Consider the following 25,558-nt stretch of genomic DNA (forward strand, 5'->3'; position numbering starts at 1 on the left):
TTGGGTAAGGAATGAATTGTGTCAGCCAAACAGAGTGGACACAGTGTCTCCAACCACTAGGATCATTAAGGTGTTTCTTTCATTGACGACTGATTCGCCTCTACACGCCTTCACCCATTGACTTCAGCTCACAGCCCACTCCAGGCAGACCTCGGGGCTTCAGAAATGAGGACCCTCATTCTCAAGTCTGGCGCACTTTCCCGCGCTCAGACTGTAACGTGAACCACCTTCTCATAACATATAAGAATATTTTCCAAAACAGCATCAGGAAATGATAGTTGATATCAATACAAACTTTACAGTTTATAAAGTTTTTCATAAGCATTACTTCATTTTACCACTAAAAGAAAGAAAGTGCAAGTTAGGCCAGACCTAGATGAAACTGAGGAAGGAAATTGGCGGGCTTGTCCAAGGTTACATAGCTATTTGCTTACATAGGAAATACTCAACCGGAGATCATCTGACCCAAACCTCGAGCCTTTCTTCTGCTACTCCGAGGCTGTTCCACCTGCATCTACTTACAGCCTGCTCGGGCTGCCTCACCTAGCCTCTGTGCTGGTTCCATAAGCATAGCATCACTATGTAACACTTTCAGTTATCTTTTATATAGTTTCATCTTTTAGACCAAGACAATGAGGTACAGAGCTAAACTTACTTGACCAAAGTTCAAAGTGTCACCAGGTGAATTAAAACCCAAGCCCCTACCATTCCAAATTCTACGCTCTTTCCAACACATGGCTTCTCGATCACTTTTTTGCCCTGTATGAGGAGGAAAAGGTGACAGAGAGGAAATGGGTTTTGAAAGGCTACCTTTTCTCTCATGACGTTAATTTAAATTCTCAAAAAGCAGCCGATCCACTCTATCATCTTGAGTCGGGAGATCGGACAAATGCTCACTGGGAAGTTCACAGGTCAGAGGGTGACCCTGTAACTTATTTTTCTAATTGGAATATTCTTGAAAGTAGAAGACACTTTTGAAAAGTTCATTAGGATCACAAGTGTAAACAAGGATTGTCCTAGGAAAATTAGGACATAGGGTTGCCTGAACCATAAACTATAAAAACAAAAGCTTGCAGAAAACAAACCCTAAGGGGAGTAAAACCAAGTAATATCCAATTTAAGATTCCGGGCATCGACGTTCCCTTCCTATGCTCCAATTCTATCTCTAAGAAACTATTTCCATGACTGCTCCATGTACAAAGTGCCTCTGAATTGCTTTTACAAAGTGTAACTCCCCTTATAAGATTTAAGTCAGGGATGTTTTGGCTTTTTTGTTCCAGCAAATCTTGTTTATCTGCCTTTTTCCGTCTCCCCAGCCTCATTCTCAGGCCAAGCTTTTAGGGAGGGAAGGTTCCAGGAGAGCCATATGATGAAAAGAGTTTTTATCCGCTAAAACTGCAGGGAGCAGTGCACCATGGATCCGAAAGAGATTTTAAGAGTTCTGTTTGTGCTGGTTTTCCTTCAGTGCCCTCTAGGGAAAACTCTCTGGGAAGAAAATTGGCACTTGAGCCTGACAGGATAGTGGGAAGATCTTTGTTCAACTTCATAGACTGTGTTGAACTATTTTGGGGCTTTAAGGAAATCCAGCTGGAAGGAAGCAAGCCAGGATCCCCTGTCAGGAAATGCAGGTATGACTTGAGAAAGACTATAAAACTTGGGGGGGAGGGCGGGGTTGGTCTTGGGTTGTTTTTGTTTTTTTTTTGGTTTTTTTTTGGTTTTTTTTTTTTTTATTTTTTCCCTATGTCTCACTGATTGTGTAAGGTAAAAGCGTTCGGCCTTCTGACTGCTGGGAAAACGGGGAGGGGTAAAAGGGAATGCTCTCCCGCTTAGTCTGACTTCTGGGAATGCCGGAGGCAATCATAATAAGTTATCCCTGCCGCTGAAGGCAGTTCTGAGTCCCACCATCCAGGATGGGACTTGCTGGAGGACTGGCGCATACCCCAAAGGCAGGGGGATGATTGACCTGTCTGGTCACATTCACTATTTCTGCAGTGCAGCCGTGTCTTGTATTCACGCCAGCCCTGACCGCAGGATGCGGTGATTGCAAAGGTCTAGGCCTTTCTGTTCTTCGGCCGGGGTAGAAAAACACATGTAGGCTTTGCCCAAGCTGGCCTTTGGCTCCATATGCTGCTTGCCTGCTACTGGGCCCCTGATTGATGAGAGGAGGCGGTTGGAGGGGAGAGGGAGGCGGAGGGGAGAGGGAGGCGGCGGGGAGTGCCTCAGGTGCTCCAAATTAGGGATAATTCAGCATATTAGCCTAATGAAGTCAAAAAGTTAATTTGTAGCTGCCAGCTGTTGAAAGGAAAGTTATAGAACTCCACAGCCCCACACAGCCCAGTGGGGGGAACGCCGAGGCAGAGCGAGACCCGCAGAGGACTTTGAATAAACACAATCAACAGTGTCAGCTGAGAAACGCTTGGCAGTGGCCAGGTGGCCTCATGGAAGAAGAGATAATGGAAATAATGACGGAAGGTGGCCAGGGCTCCAGTGGGGAGAGAAAGGAATATTTCTTTGCTCTGGCACTGGATCTAATCCCTGGCTTACAGCACGCTGTTGTCAGTAGGTACCAGGCTTAGAGGCCCCCATTACTTCGGGGGTGACACAGTAGTGTCATTTCTAGGTTTCCAGCCTCCCCTGGTCACTTATATTCAGCTCCCTTATATGCCTGTTTGTTTGTTTGTTTGTTTGTTTGTTTGTTTTAAATCCACCAACTAGATAGAGGTTTTTTAAAAACTGGCTCATCCCCCACACCGACTCCGGACAAAAACGAACTCTGCGTTGTCATGAAGGAAGGAGAGCGGGTTCTTTTCTGAGCTCAGTGTTAGGTCCCGGTCACTATGTGATCTTCAACTTATCATGGCCCATCTACAGGTGAATCTTACCAGGCATCACAGTGGACCCCAGCATAAAACAATTATTCACCTAACTTTGATCTATGAGAAAATGCACGTTGTCCGGAAGGTAGTAAGTGCACTATGCTTCAAATAGTGTACACGTGAATAAATAAAAATAAAAGATTTGCTTTATCTCTCCGTAGGTAGATATTGGTAATAGAGGATGTCTCGTACTTGTGTGTCTACGAATGTTCTGTTCCAGTATACTACCTTCTCCTCCATGGAGTTCCAGAAGAAGCAATAAGTCTGGAGAAATATCTACAAAATGAGTTAAAGGCTCCTCTTTTTTTTTTTTAATTTTTTTTTCAACGTTTTTATTTATTTTTGGGACAGAGAGAGACAGAGCATGAATGGGGGAGGGGCAGAGAGAGAGGGAGACACAGAATCGGAAACAGGCTCCAGGCTCCGAGCCATCAGCCCAGAGCCTGACGCGGGGCTCGAACTCACGGACCGCGAGATCGTGACCTGGCTGAAGTCAGACGCTTAACCGACTGTGCCACCCAGGTGCCCCTAAAGGCTCCTCTTTAGGGGCACCTGGGTGGTTCAGTCGGTTGAGCATCTGACTCTTGATTTGGGGTCAGATCATGATCCCGGAGTGGTGGGATTGAGCCCCACCTTGGGCTCCACACAGAGCCAGCTTAAGATTCACTCTCCCCTTCTCTCTCTGCCCTTCCCCTACTCACTTGTGTGCATTCTCTCTCTCTCTAAAATTAAAAAAAAAAAAAGCTACTCTTTAGATGGAAGCCATCAAAATCAACCCCAGTTCTTATCTTTATTGCCATCAGATGGGAAAAGCTGTTCAAACACTTAATCATCCACAAAAGTTTTTTTAATTGCCTTGTAGTTCCTCTTCCCTGAACGCTGCTCCTTAAAAGTATTGCAACCCATAATTCAGATGCATATTTAACTGGCCTGCCATCTCCGGACTGAGTTTGGGTTTTAACCTTAGAAAAGAAAAATGCTTCTTTTAGATCAGGGACTGGTCACATGTAAAATGATTATCCCCTTGCTTGTTGGAAAATTATGTAATGTTGTGGCTGTAAAACTGGGTCTTAATATCTGGCTGGTAAGGAAGTCTATAATCACCCACTCAGTGCAATGATTTAGGAACTCCGCAAATGAACTGCTAAAGCTTTTTCCCCAGGGCTAGAGGCTCCATCAGCTGTACTGTTTGTAAGGGCAACAAAGAGTTCCCAAACACTGTGCTCTGGCCGCACACGGGGTCTGTCACAATTCATTAAATCCTCTCACTACAGCTCCCCAACGTTGATTCTTCTCATGTGACCGGTGAGAATGATCATCATCTTACAAATAGGGAAAATGATGGTGCATCTGGGTGGCTCAGTCAGTTAAGCGTCCGACTCTTGATTTCAGCTCAGGTCATGATCCCACAGTTAGTGAGATCAAGCCCCAGGTGGAGGGCCTCCACGCTGATTGTGGAGCCTGCTTGGGATTCTCTCTCTCTCTCTCTCTCTCTCTCTCTCTCTCTTTCTCTCAAAATAAACAAACTTAAAAAAAAGTGGGGTGCAGACAAGTTAAGTAAACTGCCCAAGTTTGCATAGTTTATACGTTGTGAAGCTATCATTTGAGCTCAGAACCATGTAGAAACCCATATGTCTATGTTTCTCAATCTATAGTGCAGACTCCTATGCCCTCGGGCCAGTGAGATCTTTTAAGAAAATGTGCTCATGTTGTACTTAGTCATAGTGGTCCCCGATATGAAAAACATAAGCACCTTTACCATCACTTTGACCATCTTATTTATTTATTTATTTATTTATTTATTTTTAATGTCTATTTATTTTTCAGATAGAGACAGACTGCAAGCAGGGGAGGGACAGAGAGAGAGGGAGACACAGAATCTGAAGCAGGCTCCAGGCTCTGAGCTGTCAGCACAGAACCTGACGCAGGGCTCTGTCTCAGATCATGACCTGAGCCGAGCGGGACGCTTAACCTACTGAGCCACCCAGGTGCCCCTCTTTGACCATCTTTTAACCAAATGTAACCATGTAGTAACCACATCATTTAAAAGTCTGAGTTTGTGTTTGTGGGTATATTTCATCCAAGTGATAACCAAATAATGTCAGGGGAACACCTTACAAATCAGTATTTTACCATGATTTAATTTTTTTTTTTTTTTTTGAGAGACAGTGTGTGCATGAGAGTAGGGGGAGGGACAGAGGGGGGTGACAGAGGATCCAAAGTGAGCTCTGCACTGACAGCAGAGAGCCCAATGTGGGGCTCGAACTCACAAACCATGAGATCTTGACTTGAGCCAAAGTCAGAAGCTTAACTGAGCCACCCAGGCACCCCTTCTGTGATTTAACTAGAGAAATGGAGTAAGAAAATGGAGCCACCCCAAGCCATGCAACCTCAGACAACTAAAGTGGGACCAAAGCTGTCAGGGCCACAGGCAGATTGCTGGTCATCATCCTGCAAAGGTGCCCGTCTCTGGGTGGATCAGCACAGTAATAGGAAGCTGCAGTGAAAATTAAGTGATTACTATTGCCATTCCTAATCCTACTGAAAATTGGCCATTTGAAAGCAGACTTCAATAATGCAGCAATGCTAAGATTACCAGTATCTTTAATTGAACAAAACAACTTTACAGAATGAAACTTCATTAAAATTTGCTATCATGAATTGATGGGCGGCAATTTTGATTAAGTAGGTGGTATGATTAACTTGAACTAGCCAGCAATGCCTTAAAGGTATTAACACTCATTTGTAAAACACAATTACAAATTAACATTTTCTGTATTATTGAAGTAAAAATACTGAGAGAAATTAAATATAGGCTCAAATTTGAGGCTGTATCATTCAATCATTAAACCAAACATTAGTAATTTAATGTCATCAAAATAGTACCATGCATCATATTAACGTTATTAATTTGGATTTTATTGATTTTATAGTGTTGTTTTTATATTTAATTTATAAACTTGCTTTGGTTTTACTTGAGAACTATAAACATAGGAAGCATTGAGTTATATGTTAGTATATATTAAGTAACGTTTTCACAAAATAACCGAAGTCAGTACTCAGGGTTTACAATAACCTTATTTTGACTTTAAAATGATCCAAAATACTCAAGTTTGAGAGAGATCGCACTGCTTAACCTCGGAAAACAAACAAACGTTGAAATTACAACTTGAAAGTGAAACAAACTGGGGAAAGTTATGGATAAAATATTATACATCCCTCTAATATCCTGGTTAGAGATGCTGCATTGTTATTTATTTTTTAATAGATTCAGTGACTAAAAATAGCATTAATGCTGTCCTTTTTTTGTTAAATATATATATGTATGCATATATGTGTATATATATATGTATGTATATGTGTGTGTATATATATATGTATGTATATGTGTGTATATATGTATGTAGGTATGTGTGTATATATGTATGCATGTGTGTATATGTTTACATATATGTGTTTGTGTGTATATATATGTATGTATATGTGTATATATATGTATGTATGTATATGTGTGTATCTGTATGTATGTATATGTGTGTATATATGTACGTGTATATAAGTATGCATGTAGGTATATGTGTATGTGTGTGTGTACCTATGTGTATGTATGTGTGTATATGTATGTGTATATGTATATGTGTATATATATATATAGGGGTGTGTGTGTGTGTGTGTGTGTGTGTGTGTGTGTGTATACACACATATACAAATGCCTGAAGAGATGCCCGTAAGGATGATTTAACATAATACTGATAGTGGTATCTTAGGTGGTGAGATTTTAGTATCTCTTATTTTTCTTTTCATATTTTATGTGCTGTTCATTTCTTTCTCAAGGAGAATAACTGGAGTTGGGAGGGGTGGGGGGAGAGCCATTTTCATTATGGAAAAATTAAGTGAAAACATAAAATTCAGAAACAGTACCTATGTTATGCTTATCATTTTAAGATTATATCTATGCATGAACAATGGTTGGAAAGGAACATTGGCTATTGAAATCAACATTGAAAGGCTTAGGAGGTGAGAATACTATGTGATTTTTTTAAGTAAAGGTTTCTGTTAGTATCTGCGCAATTATAAAGACAAACACTTACTTCAACAGCTCTCAGAAGAAGGGAACGACAAAGAGAGGGAGGAAAGGAATGACGGACAAATTAAGCAGAACTTGGATTCCAGACCAGGCTTCCCAACTAGAAATCCAGAGTACTTTCCACAAATCACTTTAATTTATCAAATTATTTATTTATTAAAACTTCCTAATTTTAGTAAGTCACTTATTAAGTCTGTACTGAATGCCTATGTCACTATGGACGGCAAGCCATAGAAATCCCTGCCCTCATGGAGCTTACTTAGAGCGGGGAGAGAGATTAACGAGCAATCAGTAAGTTGTAGAGTATGTTAGAAACTGGTAAGTGTTCCGGAAAATAAAATAGACCTGGGAAAGCAGTCAGGAGTGGAGGAGGAGAGGCCATATAAAATGTGAAATGAGGTCCTCGCTGTTTTTTGAGCAAACTCCAGGGAGTCAGCCAAGTGGTGGGGAGGAAGCCCTGCAGGTATTCGGGAGAACATTTCTGGCAGTGGGGGAGTAGCCAGTGCAAGGGCCCTGAGGTACGAGTGAGCCTGATGTGTTCCAGCATCAGCGAGGAAGCTAATGAGTCAGGAGTGGCATGACAGGGCAATAAAAATAAATGAAATGGGACATATTGGGTGGTAGAAGGCAAATGTGCAGAGCCTATAGACCAGAGTTAAGAACTTTAGCATTTACTCTGAGAAAATACACAGCCACGAGTTTGAGCAGATGAGTGACATGACCCAGCACTACCAGTCCTAGCAGGATCATTCTAGCTGCTGTGTTAAAAATAGACTGGGGAGTGGGGGGAGGGTGGGCACAAGGCTATTGCTATAATCTGAGTGTATCAGTCAGGGTCCCAGCTGAAACACTGGCACACTAAAGTGGGTAATTTGAGGAACAGTTTAGCAAAGGGACTATTACCAAACAACGGGCAGGATGCCGGGAACCCGTAAGGAATGGAGCATTTACTGTTACCACCCCAAAGGCTGAAAAGGTGAGGGGAAAATTGTCGTAAAAACCCAGAGAGAGTGAGTACCCGATGGAGTGCGCTGCTTAATGGAAGCCGAGCTGTTGGTTGAGGGACACAGCCAGGCTGCCGTGACCTTGCAGGTGCCTGTGGAATACGTGTGCCAACATTCTCTCTCCCTCTCATTCCTGGCTAGTGTTCCCCCACTGACCAAACCCTGTAGGATCCACAGGGCAAGCGAGACCCTGATGGAGTCCAGGTGTTGGCCCCCAGGCCGAATCCAGCCCATTGCCTATTTTTTGTTAAGAAAGTTTTATTGGAACAGAATCGTGCTCCTTCATTTTCTTATTATCTACAGCTGTTTCCACACCATAGCAGCACTGAGTATCTGCAACGGAGACTGTCTGGACTGCAAAGCCCTGAATATCTACTTTGCAGAAAAGGTTTGTTGATGCCTAATTGCCCACACCAGTTTGCCTCCAGAGGACGAGAGAGAAAGCGTGGTAGATGGTGGATCGGAGGGGGCGAATGGAAGCTCTCTAGCGCCTTGGGAATGAGGTAATGATGGCTGAAATGTACTTTATGTCCCGGATGTGGTCTATCTTGGTAAATGTTTCAGGAGCAACTGAAGGGCACGTGCACTTTCCTATTGTTTGGCGGGGTAGTCTATAAATGTCAGCTATGTCAGGCTGATTGTTAGCAGAGGAGATAGTGAGGAATGACTGCATTCGGGAATTATTTTGAAGTTAGACCCCAAAGGACTACAAATGAGTTAGATCTGGAGTTTGAGAGAAAGTGAGGAGTCCCGGGTGCCTCCAAGGACGTCAGCCTAAGGAATGGGAAGGGGGGGTCCGAGAAGAAAAGAGCTGATGAAGAGACAGGGGGTGCAGAGTGCAGTTGGAGATGTGTTTCGATGCCTGTTAGACATCCCAGAGGAGGCATCAGGTAGACAGTTTGATACATGAGTCTGCAGTTCAGGAGGGAGGTCAGTATTGGAGAAATAGAGTGGGGAGTCATCAGCATTACAGACATTTGAAGTCCTCTGAGACTCCATGAGACCGCCAAGGGAGTGAGTGTAGACAGAGGAGAAGAGGTCTAAATACTGAACGCTGGGCCATTTTAAGCGCGTCACACATAATTAATCCTCACAACTAGTCTCATGATGTAACTCAGTGAGTAGCCCTGATTTATAGATAAGAAAAGCAATGCCCAGAGGACAACCCAGTCAAATGTCACACTGCTATAAGTACCTGTATGAGGATTTGAACTCGACTCTGAACTTCAGAGCCCATGCCTTTGCTATTCCAATGTGAGCCTGACTATGCTGTTGCCCTGTAAGCTTTTGTGTGTCACAGCCTCAGGTAGGACCCTCAGCCTGAAACCCAAAACTCTTGGGTTTTGTACCACTCCGGTATATCCTTTTTGTGATTCTCTCTAGGCTGCTGACAGAGGAACTGAGATGGCAAAAGGAAGCAGAGCTAACAAAAAGAAAGAAGGAGAGGAGAAAAACAGGAAGCAAATATTTGGTTAATATAGGATGCTATCTAACTTAAAGTAATAATACTAATTTTTCTAATATAACTATGAAAATATCTGTGAAGAGTAGTTCCAAATGTGTTTGCATGGTCACTGGATGGGTGAGTAGTTTCTTCACTAAGCTAATTCAAAAGCAAAATGAACTTTCATGTAAATGCAAATGTGTGTGTATGTGTTTATGTACAAATGTGTGCATACACAAACATGCACACAAATGTCTATATATATACACACTAATACCCCACCCTAAAAGGCACTGAAAAATGGTAATAATCCTCTGTTATACATCAATAAAGTAGAGTCTCAGTGGTTGAACTGGTAAGTTTTTTATGTTGTGACATCAAAATCAATTTTAGTGCTGAACAATTTGGAGTTCTTGTACTATTTAAGTTAAAAGTATGAGACCCCTCCATGACACCAGGGTGCGAGGCCAAGTATCTAACATTAATGAAGGGACAAATCAAGAAAACCAAAAGGCTTTTTTTCAAGAGCAGTCGAGCCACATGATGTCTAACACCTAGTTTTACTGTAAGATACTGCGGTATGAAGAAAACAAGATGTCTAAACAGAAGGCTATCAATCAGGTACGCATAAAGCCATGGGGTAGCTCTGAACATAACTTTAAACTGCTTTAAAGGCACCTATGAGAATCTGTAAGGAAGTCATTCTGCATTCATCAATGCTGATAAACTTCATCATCCACCTTCTTCTTAACAAAAAGCTTACATTGAAAGTTATTTTTAATGAAATATCAATTTAAAAAAAAAAAGAGCATGAAGCCCAAATGAACAGTAAGAATTTTATAGTGGCTCAGATGATCCTGTGTCATATTAAACATAAAATTTCATAATTACTTATGTTTCTGCCCTATCTAATCAATTTATACCCAAGGTTTATAATTTATATATATAATACATATTATATATTTCATATGTTATAAATATATTTATAATTTTATATATTATATAAATTATTAAATAAATATTATAATATAATATTAAATAAGTCTATAAATATATATTTTATATATTTATTTAATATATAATTTATAGAATATATAGAATTAATATATACATCAAATAATATATATTTATATATAATATATTATATGATATATATAGTTTGGTAACACTGTGGAAGAGTTGGCCTGGAGCTCCCTGGCCGGAGTGAATCAATTAAAGACCAGTCTCACACTATATTCGAGTTTCTGCAGGAAAACCCTGCTGACTGAGAGCCCCTCTGACAGGAATGTAAATTGCTGCATTCAGGGTGCTTTGCACCGGTGTTCTCTCCAGCAGCGTGGGCCTGTTGCAGTAAAAGAAAGTCGGCCAGCCCCCCCTCTCGGCCACCTCGGCTGCAAAGACACATGAAGCCTTCCTCCTCCGGGTCATCAGTTCACACCCGCCAAGCCCGGGTCTGGCTCCCAGAGCCTGGGTTGGAGACAGTGACAGCTCTGCCCTCACCTGGGCCCCGCCAGCCTGCTGCGCGGGGAGAAAAGTCAACACAACCGCTCCTGGGCCAGCTGCTTGGGCCGGTGGTGAAAAATGTTGAATAATCAAATTGCCCATTTCTGCTCAATTGCTCTAATTTATTATCCCGGGCATTCGGCATGCAAATGAAAACTACCCATCATCCCAGTCCATGTCACTCTACTTTATGATCTTATTAAAACCTCCGCGTTTCTTAGCCTGATGACAACGAGTAGAGTTGGGGACAGCTGTCCTCATGCCTCCAGTGTGGTTCATACACCCGCCCTGTCATCGCTAACGGCTGAATGATTTAGGCCAAATGAGCCGCCTTGGAGTGATATTTTTATACCCGTGACAGGATTATATAACTTCGAGAAAGGCCATTAACGAATACAAAGGAATAAGCAGGAGGGGGAAGCAGGTGACAAATGGGCAAGTAAATCTTTGGATTTGACTCTTCGTAATAAAATGCCCTTCACATTGAGATTTAATGAGCTGGTTATCTCACCAAAAGGGAAGGGGGGATCTGTAGCCAGAGCTTCGCAGCTTTCCTCAAGATGGACCCAATTACAATGGGGCGACGCCGCAGACGACAGATGCCCGGCGCTCGCTGGTGCATGGTGACATTGTAGCCCGAGAGCCGCCCCGTGGGAACAATTAGTGGCCCTCAGATCTCCTGACTGGGACCGGGAAGAGAACCCAGGAGTTCGTGTGCATGACCCAAATACGACACAGAGTTAATGAACTGTTAGCTATTTAGGCTTTTAGCGGTTTGTCAGTTCTTTGTAGCCACTTCATTGAGAATGGAAGTAGCAGTGTTTTGTTAGCACCATATGGTGGGAACTATTTGACAGAGCGGTGGCCTAAAGCCATATCGCTGAGGGGCCAGAGGGGCTGGGAAGAGCCAAACCAAGATTCTCCATCGCAATATTTCAGTTTGGTATTAACTATGAAAACATAGCACCTGAAAGCTTCCAGAAGAAAGGTATCACTACCATTTTCCACTCAAGAAATACATGCATTTGGTTGCCTCTTGGATGTGGTTTATTCGTAAGAGAAAAATAATACACTTGATAGTTATGCACACGTCTTATCACTTCTCAGAGTTCTTTGAGTTTTTTAGTTGTAAAGCAAACATTAGTCTTTGTTTTATTTTTTTCATAATGTTTATTATTTTATTTTATCATTTATTTATTTATTTATTTTGAGAGAGAGAGAGAGAGAGAGAGAGAGAAAACACTAGCGGGGAGGGGCGGAGAGGGAGACAGAGGCTGAAGTGGGCTCTGTACTGACTGCAGAGAGACCAGTATGGGCTCAAACACGTGTACTATGAGATCATGACCTGAGCTGAAGTCACGTGCTCAACCCACTGAGCCACCCAGGTGCCCCTAGCCTTTGTTACAGATGAGGCTCATATATAAAGCTGTGCCATTTTTATTATAGACAATATGCAGATAATATACATATATATTTATGTGTCCATATGTATATGTTAACCATATAAAATTTTTTTTCAGTGTTTTTATTTATTTTTGAGACAGAGAGAGACAGAGCATGAGCAGGGGAGGGGCAGAGAGAGGGGGAGACACAGAATCCGAAGCAGGTTCCAGGCTCCGAGCCATCAGCACAGAGCCCGACACGGGGCTCGAACTCACGGATTGTGAGATCATGACCTGAGCCGAAGTTGGACGCCCAACCGACTGAGCCACCCAGGTGCCCCAACCTTATGAAATTTCTTAATGCCCACCAAGCTCACCACCTTATGGGTCCTAAGATCCCTGTAATCATTAGACCCTACATCCATAATATTGATAAAATCTGCTGAATAGCAGGAGTTCATTGTATTTCTCCAGGCATTCAAAGAGAGTTATGAAAAGGACATGGAAGTTTGTTTTACATATAGTTGGGCCCCAGACTCTGCTCTTCTTGCCACCCCAGTATCTTCTAGTGCTTGCCCTAGTTGATATCACCTACCCCTGCTCAAAATGGATTGTGCTAATATTACTTTCTGTCCCTCAACCCCTGCTGCACATATACCCCCTATTCACTGGCCTCTGGGCTTCTGAACTCACCTCCTCACTGTTTGGAATTCCCACCTTACCTCCAGATGCCTGATGCGCAGGTCTCTTGCTGTCTCTGTCTCTCTCTCTCTTGCTTGTAGGGAAATTCTTTCCCCCTTTACTTTTAGAATCATAAAATTTACTGAGGAGGTAGTGGGATGGTTACAGCCGTAAGGCATGTCCCAACACAGGCTTTTGCCACCACCTGCAAAAAATGCAGTCAATACAAGTTTAGCACCCAGACCTCTCCTCCCAAGGGAGCTGTGTTCCCCGTAGGGTACTGAATTGAGATGCATTCAAACATAGCTTCAATGTACACAGAAATACCCTTCCCTCCACTTTATGCCATATTATTGGGCTGGACTCCTTCCCTCTTTATGCTGATATTTTTTCTCAAAGCCTGATAGTTCCTCCCTGCAGTCCGGTTTCTATCAGGCTCTATTCAGTTCCTCACAAATATCTGTACTACTCTGAATCCCTGTAGTGGTCAGGGTTTACGTTCTTACCCATCGGTTGCCTCAATTCAAGGCAAATCATCGAATGTGGTTATTCTTAGGGGTGGGGATTAATAAAATGATTTCTTAACCTCACATTCCTGCATATGCTAGATTGAGCTACGTTTAGCTGAAACTACTACCAGATGGGAGAAGGATGAGTAGAAAAGCAAATGAAAGAAACTGAGTAAGTCTGGATCTAGCTAGCCCTGACATTAACTGATGTAGCTGGACATTCACTAAATGATACATTAAGATCCAAGCTACACAAGGGGAAACGAATGTTAGCTGCATGCTGTTAAACCTCAACCTAATGATCGTGTCAATATTGCCCATGGAGAAATTGCATTCTCAAACTTGTCAAATGTAACCAAAAAATGTGAATAAGGAAAATACTGGTTTTCTATTCTATACATCACCTGCAGTTCAAACTGTTTAATCTGTCTGAAGGTATCGTTGTGGATGCCAGCAAAGCAAAACTGTTTTCATGTTAGACTCTTTTGATTTTGTTATTCTACTCACTCACTATTGGAAACAACACTGCTGTAGAAGGAAGAAGACGGAATACAGCAGGAGTTCTTACTCAGCAGGCCAAAATCAAGCCCCATAGTAGATTTCATTCTTCTTTAGGTGGCTTTCTGCATGTAGATGTGTGTGTGTGTGTGTGTGTGTGTGTGTGTGTGTGTGCATGCGCACATGTGTGTGAGAGTGTGTGGGTATGCTAATCATCATTTCCATTCACCTTTGAAGAAAAATCTTCAAAGAGAGATTAGACTAATAGTTATGGCCTTTAAAGGCAAGGCCCATTTATTATACATTCCAAGGGATGATAGGGTATGTATGTTACTATCTCAAACCCAGCTAATGCTCTCTCCTTTGGTGCTTCAACAAACATAAAGAATCCTATGGCAGAGGTGGGCAGGGTAAATCTGTAAAACAAGATAAACTTCTTAATATTGCTGTCTTCCCTTTATTAGCCTTTCAATGCCACCCTCTGTTTCTCTCTGCCATTGGAAAAAATATATGCACGATCTGGTCACACTACCATATTGGTTACTCTGGTAATCAACCTCCTTCTAGTAAGCATATGCATTTTCACAGAAGGGTATCAGGATAACCTAATAACTAAAAAGAAGGAAATAAATTGTTGAAAGTAAAATCCAAAATATCAATAAAGACAGTGGGGTAGATGTTTAAAGGGGAGTAGAGAGAGATATGCTGCCATTCCTCCAAATTCTACTATGTAGGCTATCTATTCCTCTCCCAACATTGATAAGCTACACGTAAAAAAACGGAAGTCATAGACTGTGAGTTTAGCTTTACTGAGAGAAGTTTTCCAGTTTGGGTAGGAAGCTTAGAGAGAAGCCACAGCATATATCCTAAAACTATACAAAAGAAAAAAATTGAGGCAAATGTTAACTCCAAGGAAAACAAATGGTACATGAAGACAATATATTACCCCACCTGGCTCAACTGTAAATACTGAATAGTTATTTAATAAGTATGTTGGGAGGATAGAGCAATAAAAGTTATGTGGAGGGGTGCCTGGGTGGCTCAGTTGGTTAAGCGTCCAACTTCTGCTTAGGTCATGATCATGGTTCATGAGTTCAAGCCCTGCATTAGGCTCTGTGCTGACAGCTTGGACCCTGGAGCCTGCTCTGATTTTATGTCTTCCTCTCTCTCTGCCCCTCCCCTGCTCACACTCTGTTTCTCTCTTTCTCTCTCTCTCTCTCTCTGAAAAATAAATGATAAAAAATAGAAAAAAAGAAAAAATTAAATGTCTAAATCTAAAAATCTAAGAAATAGCAATGTTATTTAAAAACATGGAAATAGATAGAAGAAAATTAAAGAGTTAATAGCATCTACCTCTGTTGAATGAATGATTGGGAATGGGTACAGGGGGCTGCTAATTATCATTAGAATAAATATTGTAGATCATTTGATCTTTTTCAAGTAAGTACATGTATTTTGATAAAAATAAAAAACAAAAATGTTTTTTAAAAGCCCCAAGACAGGGAAATCAAGAGTTCCCATTTTACAAGATATGTTGTAGTTCCAGGAATCCAGACCAATAGAAGAAAGGGACTATATTTTCCTTGTCTGTCCCTCTTTAAGAATGAGGAAACGTCTCCCCCAAAATCTCCCAGCAAGATCTCACCTCATATCACAATATCTGGAGCTGGTTAGATACCCATCCTTAAACCAACTGCTGACAAAGAAATGAGATACCGTGAGTAACTTGGACAAATCAGAAATTAACCCTGAGTCATATGATGAGTGGAGGAAGAACACCCAAACACAACAGATGCTCTACCAGTAAGGAAGATCAGAACAGGGTTGGTTGGGTGGTCAACCAAAAGTGCTGTTGTCACACAAAACAATTTTTGTAAGACCCATCCTCTATTGCTTTGCCTTTTGTTTTTGTTTTCAATCAGTGGAGGAATAATAAAAGGCTATAGGAGTAAGACATATTTGGGATCTTACAAATGTGAGCAAATCAGGACTTGATGTTTATGGGATTTAGGTTTATGTTCATGATGAAGTAAAAGTGTCACATACATAATACTGATGCACCTACATCTGTCACTATGTGTTACTGACTTTTATCTAGTTTTTATGAAAGGATCTGCTTTTATTCCTCGTTATGGATTGGTTCTTAGTATTGAGTTAAACAGTCACAGGAGTCTGACAACAAGCAATCTTAGTTCACCAACAGCTTGAAGTATGTAAAGAACTTTAAACTATACATCTGTGATATGTACCAAGAGGGGGGCTTGACTCTAACAAACCACACACTTCCAGATAGTGCTTTGCTCTAAATCATATTTCCTAAAGGACTAGGCCTGTCCACTATAGTTGTGTAATGCATTGCATGGCTTATGGACGTCTTATAAGCTTAGTCAATGCAGTCTATAACTCATGCAGGTGTGCTCAGTATCTCATGTGAGATACTTAAATATAACCAGTTAGTATTAACTTGAAGGTATGCTTAACAGTTACCTGATACAAGGTAGATTTTTGGTAACAGGCTCAAGTTTGGGCAGCTCCAATCTTGGAAGATCAAGACATATCCCTATACCTTGACTCTGTAAATTAATAGCTATTTATTGAGTAAATTAGATACTTTAATCTCCAGTTTTTTCATTTTTAAAATGAGAAAAGAAATGACAATAGCCCCAAATGTACAGAACTATTGTGACGATTGAATTATATAATTAATGTATCATAACTTTTACCACACAATGATTATCAAATAAATGCTTACCATGTATTATATGAGTCTTACTTCAGTGTTGCTTTCAAGATTAGGTGAAATAAAGCACACACAGCGTTCAAGAAACTGCAGGGAAAGAGCAGCAGTACCACTGCTGAACTAACTAGGGGGGCTACATTAACAACTGTTATGATGGTGAATGAATGACTCAGCCTGGAGTTGGGCAACCCAGTGTCCCCACATGGGAATGTCCAATGCCTGCTAGATATTATTATTATTAATAATAATTCCTGATCCTTCTCTGAGGTCAAATGAGTGATCTGCCCCTACTCTTTATGCATAGAGTGTTTGGGCTACATATTGCTATTAACTTTTTCAAGAAGGCTCTGAGATTTTTCCAGTTTTATTAAGATATAATGGACATATAGCACTATATAAGTTTAAGGTGTACAATAGAAAGATTTTATATATATACACACACACATAATAGCAAATATATACATATATATTTATACATATATACATCTATATATACATATAGCAAAATGATTACTATAATAAGTTTAGTTAAGATCCACATGTCACATAGTTACAATTTTTTTCTTGTGATGAGAACTTAAGAAAATGTGGTGTATGTTCACACACACACACACACACACACACACACACACACAGGAATACTGTACTATTCAGCCATTAAAAGAAGGAATCCTACCATTTGTGACAATATGGATAGACCATGAAAGGCATTACGGTAAGTGAAACAAGTCAGATGGAGAAAGACAGATATTGTTTCACTTCACTTATATGGGAAATCTAAAAATTCCAAACCCAGAAACATCTTAGATTTGTGGTTACCAGAGGCAGGGGGCATGGGTGGAGGATGGGAAAATTGGGGGAAGGTGGTCAAAAGTTACAAACTTTCAATTATAATATACATAAAATTCTGAGGATATAATATATAACATGATCATCTTATTTATTTTTTTCATGATGTTCATTTGAAATAATTTCTTCTTAGAATGGACAGAAAGGTACATGATAGAATTTGCTCCTGAGGCTGCTACTCTAGTGACAACAAAAGAGATAGCATGACAGGCTCCTGGCAGGGTCATGTGTGCCTAGGCTCCCAGCACATCCCAGCACTTGTGAGTTTCCATGGCCCTGGGCTGATCCTGTGGCCCCAGGATCCTAATAAACTCCTACAAATCTAAGGTCCAAATGGTCACCTAAAAAACCCAGGACCCTGGCCAGGTTCAGCATGAGGATGGTTATCATGGACCCATGATTTTGACCCACCCCAGCACCTGGCCACCCCAACATCAGAATGGCTCTCTTAGATCCAACATCAATCTGGCCCCCAAACCTCAAGTTATAGGCTAGCTAGGCAGGTCCCCAAAGGCCCCAGCTTCCAGGTTGACTTCTGTGAAGCCAGACTCCTTGCCCATCCCCCTACTGAACCAGTTTCTGCAGACCCAGATACCAGGTTCACCCCAGTAGTCCCCAGTTTCTGGCTGGCCCTGTAGAACCCAGCGTCCAGATCACCCCAGACAGACCCAGATCCCAGGCCCATCACCACAGACTCAAGCACCAGGTCTGCCTCATTGAATACAGGGCTCAAGGCTGCCCCAACAGACCCAGGCACCAGGCTAGTTCCACGTACCCATATACCAGGACTTCCCAGCTTTTGACCCAGGCAACAGATCTACTTGCTAAAGCTTCCCACGGACACCTCCAGATGGCCCAAACAGAATCTCTGGCTGGGCTGACTGGTGAAGGGCTTTCTCTGCTGAAGCCAGTGTGTAAAGACTGGAAAGGGTGCCTATTTCTTCAAATGTGCAGACACCAACTAAGACCACAAGGATCATGAATAATCAAGGAAACACGACACCACCAAAGGAAACTAATAAAACTCCCATGACTGAAACTAAAAGAATGAAGAACTATGTCTAAGGAAGAATTCAGGATAATCCTGTTAAAGAAATTCAATGAAGTGCAAGAAAATACAAATGAACAATGAAAGGAAATTACGAAAGATTGCATAAACAAAATGAGAAATTCAACAAAGGAGTAGAAACTCTTAAAAATTAAATCCAGAAATCCTAGATTTGAAGAACACAATGACTGAACTGAAGAATTCAATAAATCCTTCAACAACAGACTTTATGAGGGTGAGAAACTATTAGTGAACTATAATAGTTTATAGTTTATATATAGTTTATAGACCTATAGGATTTATAGGTCACTTGATATCATCCAGAGGAGCAAAAAGAAGAAAAAATGAAAAAGGTTGAAGAAAGACTATGTGAATTATAGGATATCAGTAAAAGAAACAATCTATGAATTATTGTGGTCCCAGAAAGAAAGGAGAGGGAGAGAGGTGAGAAAAAACTTATTTAAAGAAACAATAGCTAAGAACTCCCCAAATCTGAGAAGAGGTTTGGACATCCAATTCATGATTTTAACAGATCACCTCACAATTCAATCCAAAACAATTTTCTCCAAGATACATTATAACAGTCTAAAATCAAAGAAAAAAAGAGAATTTTTAAAGTAACAAGAGGAAAAATGTTTTCTCATATCTTAAGGAAATCCCTATTGAACTATCAGTAGATTTCTCAGCAGAAACCTTGCAGTCCAGGAGAAAGTGGGATGATACATTCAAAATGCTGAAAGAGAAAAACCAAAATCCATCAACCAAGAAAACTTTATCTGGCAAAGTTATCTCTCAGGAATAAAGGAGAGATTGAGACTTTCTGAAAGAAAAAAAGCTGAGGGATTTCATCACTACTACACCTGCCTTATAAGAAATACTGTAAGGAGTTCTTCAAGCTAAAATGAAAGGATGCTAATTAGTAGCATGTATAAAAATATACAATACACTGATAAAACTAAATATATAGTCAGATTCAGAATATTCTAACACTGTAGTGTTAATCTAATACTAACATGTTAGTCACTTAACCCTAGTATAAAGATCTAAAATCAAAAGTATTGGAACGCCTGGGTGGCTCAGTCATTAAGCATCCAACTCTTGATTTCAGCTCAGGTCATGATCTCATAGTTTGGGGGTTTGAACCCCACATCAGGCTCTGCACTGAGAGTGTGGAGCCTGCTTGGGATTCTCTCTCTCTCCCACTCTCTCTGCCCCTCTGCCACATTCATGTGCACATACACACTCTCTCTCTCTCCAAATAAATAAACTTTAAAAAATAAAAACAAAAATAAAAAGCACAAGTATTAATAATAGGGGCACCTGGGTGGCTCAGTAAGTTAAGTGTCTGACTTCAGCTCAGGCCATGACCTCTTGGCTTTTGAGTGCCAACCCTGAATCTAGCTCACTGCTGTCAGTGCAGAGCCCTGTCTTCAGATCCTCTGTCTCCCTATCTTTCTGCCCCTCCCCCACTAGCATGCATGCTCTCTCTCTCTCTCTCTCTCTCAAAAATAAACATTTTTTTAAAAGTACTAATAACTACAGCTATAATAATTTGTTAATGGATACACAATATAAAAAGAGTTGGGTTATGTCATCAAAAATGTAAAATATGGAGGAGTGGATTATAAAGTTGGTGTTTTATATGCAATCAAGGTTAAATGGTTAGCAGTGTAAATGAGTAAAAAAGGAACAAGAGAACTAGACAATGGCCAGAACACAATAAGAATGCAATACTAAGTCCTTACCTATCAGTAATTACTGTAAATGTAAGTGGATTGAATTTTCCAGTCAGAAAACATTATAGTGGCTGGATGGCTAAAAAAACAAGACCCAACTATATGCTACCTACAATTGACTCACTTCAGGTTTAAAAACACACATAGGCTCCTAGAATCATACAACCTACCAAAACTGAATCATAAGGAAATAGAAAATTTCAATAGACCAATAAGGAGTAGGGAGATTTAAACTGTAATTCAGAATTTTCCAACAAAGAAAAGGTCTGGATCAAATGGTTTACTGGCAAAGTCTACCAAATTTTTGCAGAATTGATAAAACTTTTCAACTCTTCCAAAAGATCGAAGAGAAGGTAATACTTCAAAGTTCATTTCCCCCCCCAAAGTTATCCTTTTTCCATTTGCTAACAAGAATAATACTCAGTAGCAACAAAGTCAGATCCATTATCTAAATTTCAGGAAAAATTGTAACTGCTATTCAAGATTTAATACTTCAAAACAAAGGTCAGTGTTCTAAAAATTAAGCTTTGGTATTTCTACAGGGAAAATTTTATTTCTCTGCTACTTTTCTATTGAAGTATACTTGACACACCATGTTACATTAATTTCAGCTGTACAACATTGTGATTGGACAATTCTATGCATTGCGTGATGGTCACCATAAGTGCAGCCACTATGTGTCACCATACAACACTATTGCAATACCATTGACTATATTCTCTAGTATATATAATGGGAAAACATATTTATAAACCGTCTATCTGATAAGGAATTAATATTCAAAATATTTAAGGAACTCATACAACTCAATAGCAATGATGATGATGATGATGATGTCGATAATATGTTTAAAACATGGACAGAAGACTTGTACAGACATTTTTCCAGAGAAGACATACACATGGCCAACAGACACATGAGAAAAATACTCACCATCATTTATCATCATGGAAATACAAATCAAATCACATGAGATATCACCTCACATGTGTTATAATGGCCATCATCAAAATTACAAGAGGTAACAAGTATTGTCAAGGATGTGGAGGAAAGGGAACTCTGATGCTATGGAGGAAAGGGAACCCTTATTCCTACTGTTGGTAGGAATATAATTAGTGCAACCACTGTGGAAAATAGTGTGGAGATCACTCAGGAAATTAGGGGTGCCTGGCTGGCTCAGTCGGTGGAAACTGCCATTCTTGATCTCAGGGTTGTTAAGTCCAAGCCCCATGCTGGGTGTAGAGATTACTTAAAAACAAAATCTTTTTAAAAATTAAAAATAGAATTACCATCAGATTCAGCCTCCTATTCCTGGTTGTATCCTAAGGAAATGAAATCACTACCTTGGAAATATATCTGCATTCCTATGTTCATTGCAGCATCATATATATGTGTTCATCATCAGACGGATGAATAAAGAAAATGTGATTATATATATTAGGCAACTATAAGAAGGAAATCCTGCCTTTTGTGACAATGTGGATGGACCTCGATAGCATATGCCAAGAGAAATAAGTTTGACATAGAAAGACAAAGACTGTAAGTTCTCACTTTCATGTAGACTCTAGAAAACCTAAACTGATAGAAATAGTATAATGGTGGTTGCCAGGGGCTGGGGGTGGAGAGATGGTAAGGTACTGGGCAAAGGATACAAATTCTAGTAAAAAATGGATAAGTTCTGGGGATCTAATTTATAGCATGCTGAACATAATTAACAGTACTGTATTATATACCTGAAAGTTGTCAAGAGAAATCTTACATATTATCACCATACACACACGAACACAGGCACAAACATAATTATGTGAGAGTATCAAGGTGTTAACTAACCGTATTGTGATAATCATTTCACAATATATGTGTGTCAAATCATCAAGTTGTACATGTTAAACTTATCTAAGTTATGTGTTAATATTATCTCAATAATGCTGGGAAAAAAGCAATAATGCACATTTATTGAAAAAAATAGAGAATATTGAAAAGTATCAGGAAATATATTAAAAGCACTAAAAATCCCACTACCCAGAGGTGACCCCATTAATGGTATTAACATATCGAGGAATTTCCTTTCTGGTCATTTAACCCTCGGGTATAGGGTAAAACTGGAATAATAATTGGTAAACTGTTTTTGTTTTTTCCTTAACATCACAAATATTTTTCAAGTCATTCCAGTCTGTGACAACATAGTTTAAAGAGAGCGAGAACCTGATGGAATGAATTGTCCCAATATAAAACTTTAAATGGAGGACAGCCAAGAATTTCACCTCATTGTACTCCACCTCATTCAGTATCAATATTAATAGCAAAAACAATGTGGGCAATGCCCTACTTATCAGGAAGTCAGATTTCAGGCATCATCAACCATCTGTAACAGAAGAATGACATTTTGTTTAGTAGAGAGGAATCTAAGCACAATATACTCTGTAAATGATTCTGTTCTATGAGGTCTATAGGAATGCTCCTTTCATTATCAGATATACTGCATCCCTTTTAACAAACAGAAATGATCTTCTGTATATATTATATGGCTGTGTTAATGTCTTTGATCCTCTCTTGAATGTTCTTTCCCTCCTAGTTTTCTGTTATGCAATGATAATGGTGATACCAATGATGTATCTAAATGTTTTAATAGCTTCTGATATGTCGCAGGCATTTCATAAAGTTTAATTGTTTTTTATACACCATCATAGTACTTCCAGCTGTGTTCAGCAGCTCATGTATTCTCAGGTCACCTTTGCATATATTGTTAATAATAAGTCCTTAAAGCAGTCCACAGGCAAGGTAGGATTCTTGGCAGTCCATGTATGCTGATGGAGAAGTTGAGGCACTAGAAACTTTAGGTTTTACAAGATTATGTGGGTGTTGGAGTACCTACCTGGCTGTGACAGGAATCCAGGTTCTTTGGCCTCTAGCTACAGGATCCTGCTTGGAACAAGTGTGGTCTCTGCATACAATGGAAGATCTAGAACAAATTCTTTATAGTCATAGCCCTAATTTGACCCCCAAATGCTGTTCAATTCTATATTATTAAGGACAGAATTCTGTTAGAAAGCTCTGCCTTTACATCATAGATGGAATATGATCTTTCCATTGTACTTAGGGAGCCAGCAAGCAGGGAAAGATAAACACAATCTAATTCCTGGACGTAATAATAACAACCACTAACAGTTATGGAACATTTGCTACATGCCAAGTCACTGTGCTAGTGACTTTCTTATACATTCTCTTATTCAGTTTTCAAATAAAACAAAACCTCACTGAAGTATATACTATTATTTTCCCCAAATTACAGAAGAGACATATGACTTTTAGAAAGGTCGAGTAACTCACCCAAGGTCAGACAACTAGTAAATGGGATGAAATGGGAACTCAGATCCAGGTTTTTCCAATTCCAAACCTCAGGCTCTTTGAACACTAATTTCTAGTTCTCCCTACCTATTTCCATGAACAGCCTCTCCACTAAAGATGCTATTTAGTCTAAAATTCTCTGTTAAACGTTCTGAGCTTAGTCTTGATTCTCTGGTTGGTTGAGGCAATCATCTAATCTTCATGGGCTTGGCTCTACAAAACCCAAAGAAAACACAGTTAAGATGTTTTCAGGAGACCAGCTACCTCCAAACTCACTCACTAGAGTTTCAGTACTCCTTCATTTACATTCTTTACTCTGGACTGATCTACTCCTGTTAAGTGATTACTGAGATAAAATGGGAACCTGCTTACTTTACTCCTTGTGATATTATACTTTATAATAAGTATATATTTGATCTTTGTTCCCATTTCTGGCATAGGGCTCCTAAAACCTTTGGAATTTCCAGTGACGAGAGTGGTAAAGGTGTCTTTTGTTACATTAATGAGGAAACTATTGGAAAGCACCTGAGGGTGGGGCTGCCAGTAAAGCCAAACAGGTGATTAAAGGGTTGGAACTTTCAGTCCCACCTCTGACCTCAGGGGAGGGGAGAGGGGCTTGAGGTGGAGTTCAATCACCAATGATTTGACCTGCCAAGACCCTGTAATGGAAGCTTCCATAAACCCAAAAGGACGGGGGTCGGAGAGCTTTTGTGTTGATGAAGATATGGCGGCTGGAGAAGAGTGGCTGCCTGAATCATGGTAGCTTACCCTATGCATTTTTCCATCTGGCTGTTTCTTTTTCTTTCTTTCTTTTTTGTTTTTTGTGGGTTTTTTTTTGTTTTGTTTTGTTTTTTTACTGTCCACAATATTTGTTAGTTTATTTATCAAGAGAAACTACTCCATAACCCAGGATTCATGTTTCATTGTTCAGGAACACAGGTCAGTAACAAACTTCCATGGAACTGAAACCAAAGAAATTCCTTATATTCCAAAATCACTTTGCACTCTGAAAGATACCAGCCTTCTTCATCTTCTCAAAATTTTTCATGGAATCATAATTTCTGTAGAAATCTGCATATGCCTTCTTTCCTGGTTTGGCCACAGCAAACGTCAAGAAAGCTGCAACCCCAAGGGACACAGCAAATGCTCCAATAATATGAAATCGCAGACGCTTAGCCAGAAGGCCTCATCTCTGAGATTTCATCAGAGCACTGAAGTCTCCTCAACACCAACTTCAAAAGCAACGTCCATCCTAACTGATACCCCATCTGGCTATTTCTGAAGAAAGCAGCAAGCTAGTAAGTAAAATGTTTCTCTGAGTTCTGAGAGCTGTTCTAGCAAAGTAACTAAACCCAAGGAGGGGTTGTGGGATCCTCCTATCTATAGTCAGTGGGTCAGAAGCACAGGTGACAATTTCAGTTTGTAGTTGATATCTATAGAGGGGGGGCCACAGCCCTTTGGGACTGAGCCCTCAACTTTTTGGGTCTGATGGTATCTCTTGATAATGTCATAACTGAGTTATATTGTATGATACCCAGCAGCATTGGAGGGTTGCTTGGTGGTGTGGGGGGTGGGGGTGAAGAATTATACATTGAACTTGGTGTCAGAATTGAATATCTCTCCTTGCTGGGCATTTTGTGTATTTTGTATCTTGCATATTTTGAGTATTATTTATATTGCTGGCTTAGTGTTGGGCTCCTTCTCTGTCACTCTTGCTTAGGTGATTTGTATTACTGAATTTTGCCTACGACACTGCAGACAGTATTAAATACTTTAAAAATACTTTCTTTCCCTGCTTCCCACACCCCCGCCCAGCTTCCTTTGGCCTTTTACATTTAATAATTAAAGCAATA

The 25,558-nt window shown here is 40.2% G+C and overlaps 1 long non-coding RNA gene and 1 pseudogene across 1 annotated transcript; one reads left to right on the plus strand and one right to left on the minus strand.

Annotated features, from left to right (window-relative positions):
• Positions 1–1,369: 1,369 nt before the first annotated feature.
• LOC147581620 (uncharacterized) lies at positions 1,370–11,140 on the plus strand. The gene is made up of 3 exons (XR_015250093.1): positions 1,370–1,628; positions 8,271–8,470; positions 10,747–11,140. It is a non-coding gene; the product is annotated as an uncharacterized LOC147581620 (long non-coding RNA).
• An 11,711-nt stretch (positions 11,141–22,851) lies between these two features.
• On the minus strand, positions 22,852–24,912 carry LOC147581621 (cytochrome c oxidase subunit 6C pseudogene; annotated as a pseudogene).
• Positions 24,913–25,558: the final 646 nt, after the last annotated feature.

The sequence above is a fragment of the Puma concolor genome, chromosome B1 (assembly GCF_028749965.1).
Source record: "Puma concolor isolate L17-30 chromosome B1, mPumCon1.1.hap2, whole genome shotgun sequence".
NCBI classification, from domain to species: Eukaryota; Metazoa; Chordata; class Mammalia; order Carnivora; family Felidae; genus Puma; species Puma concolor.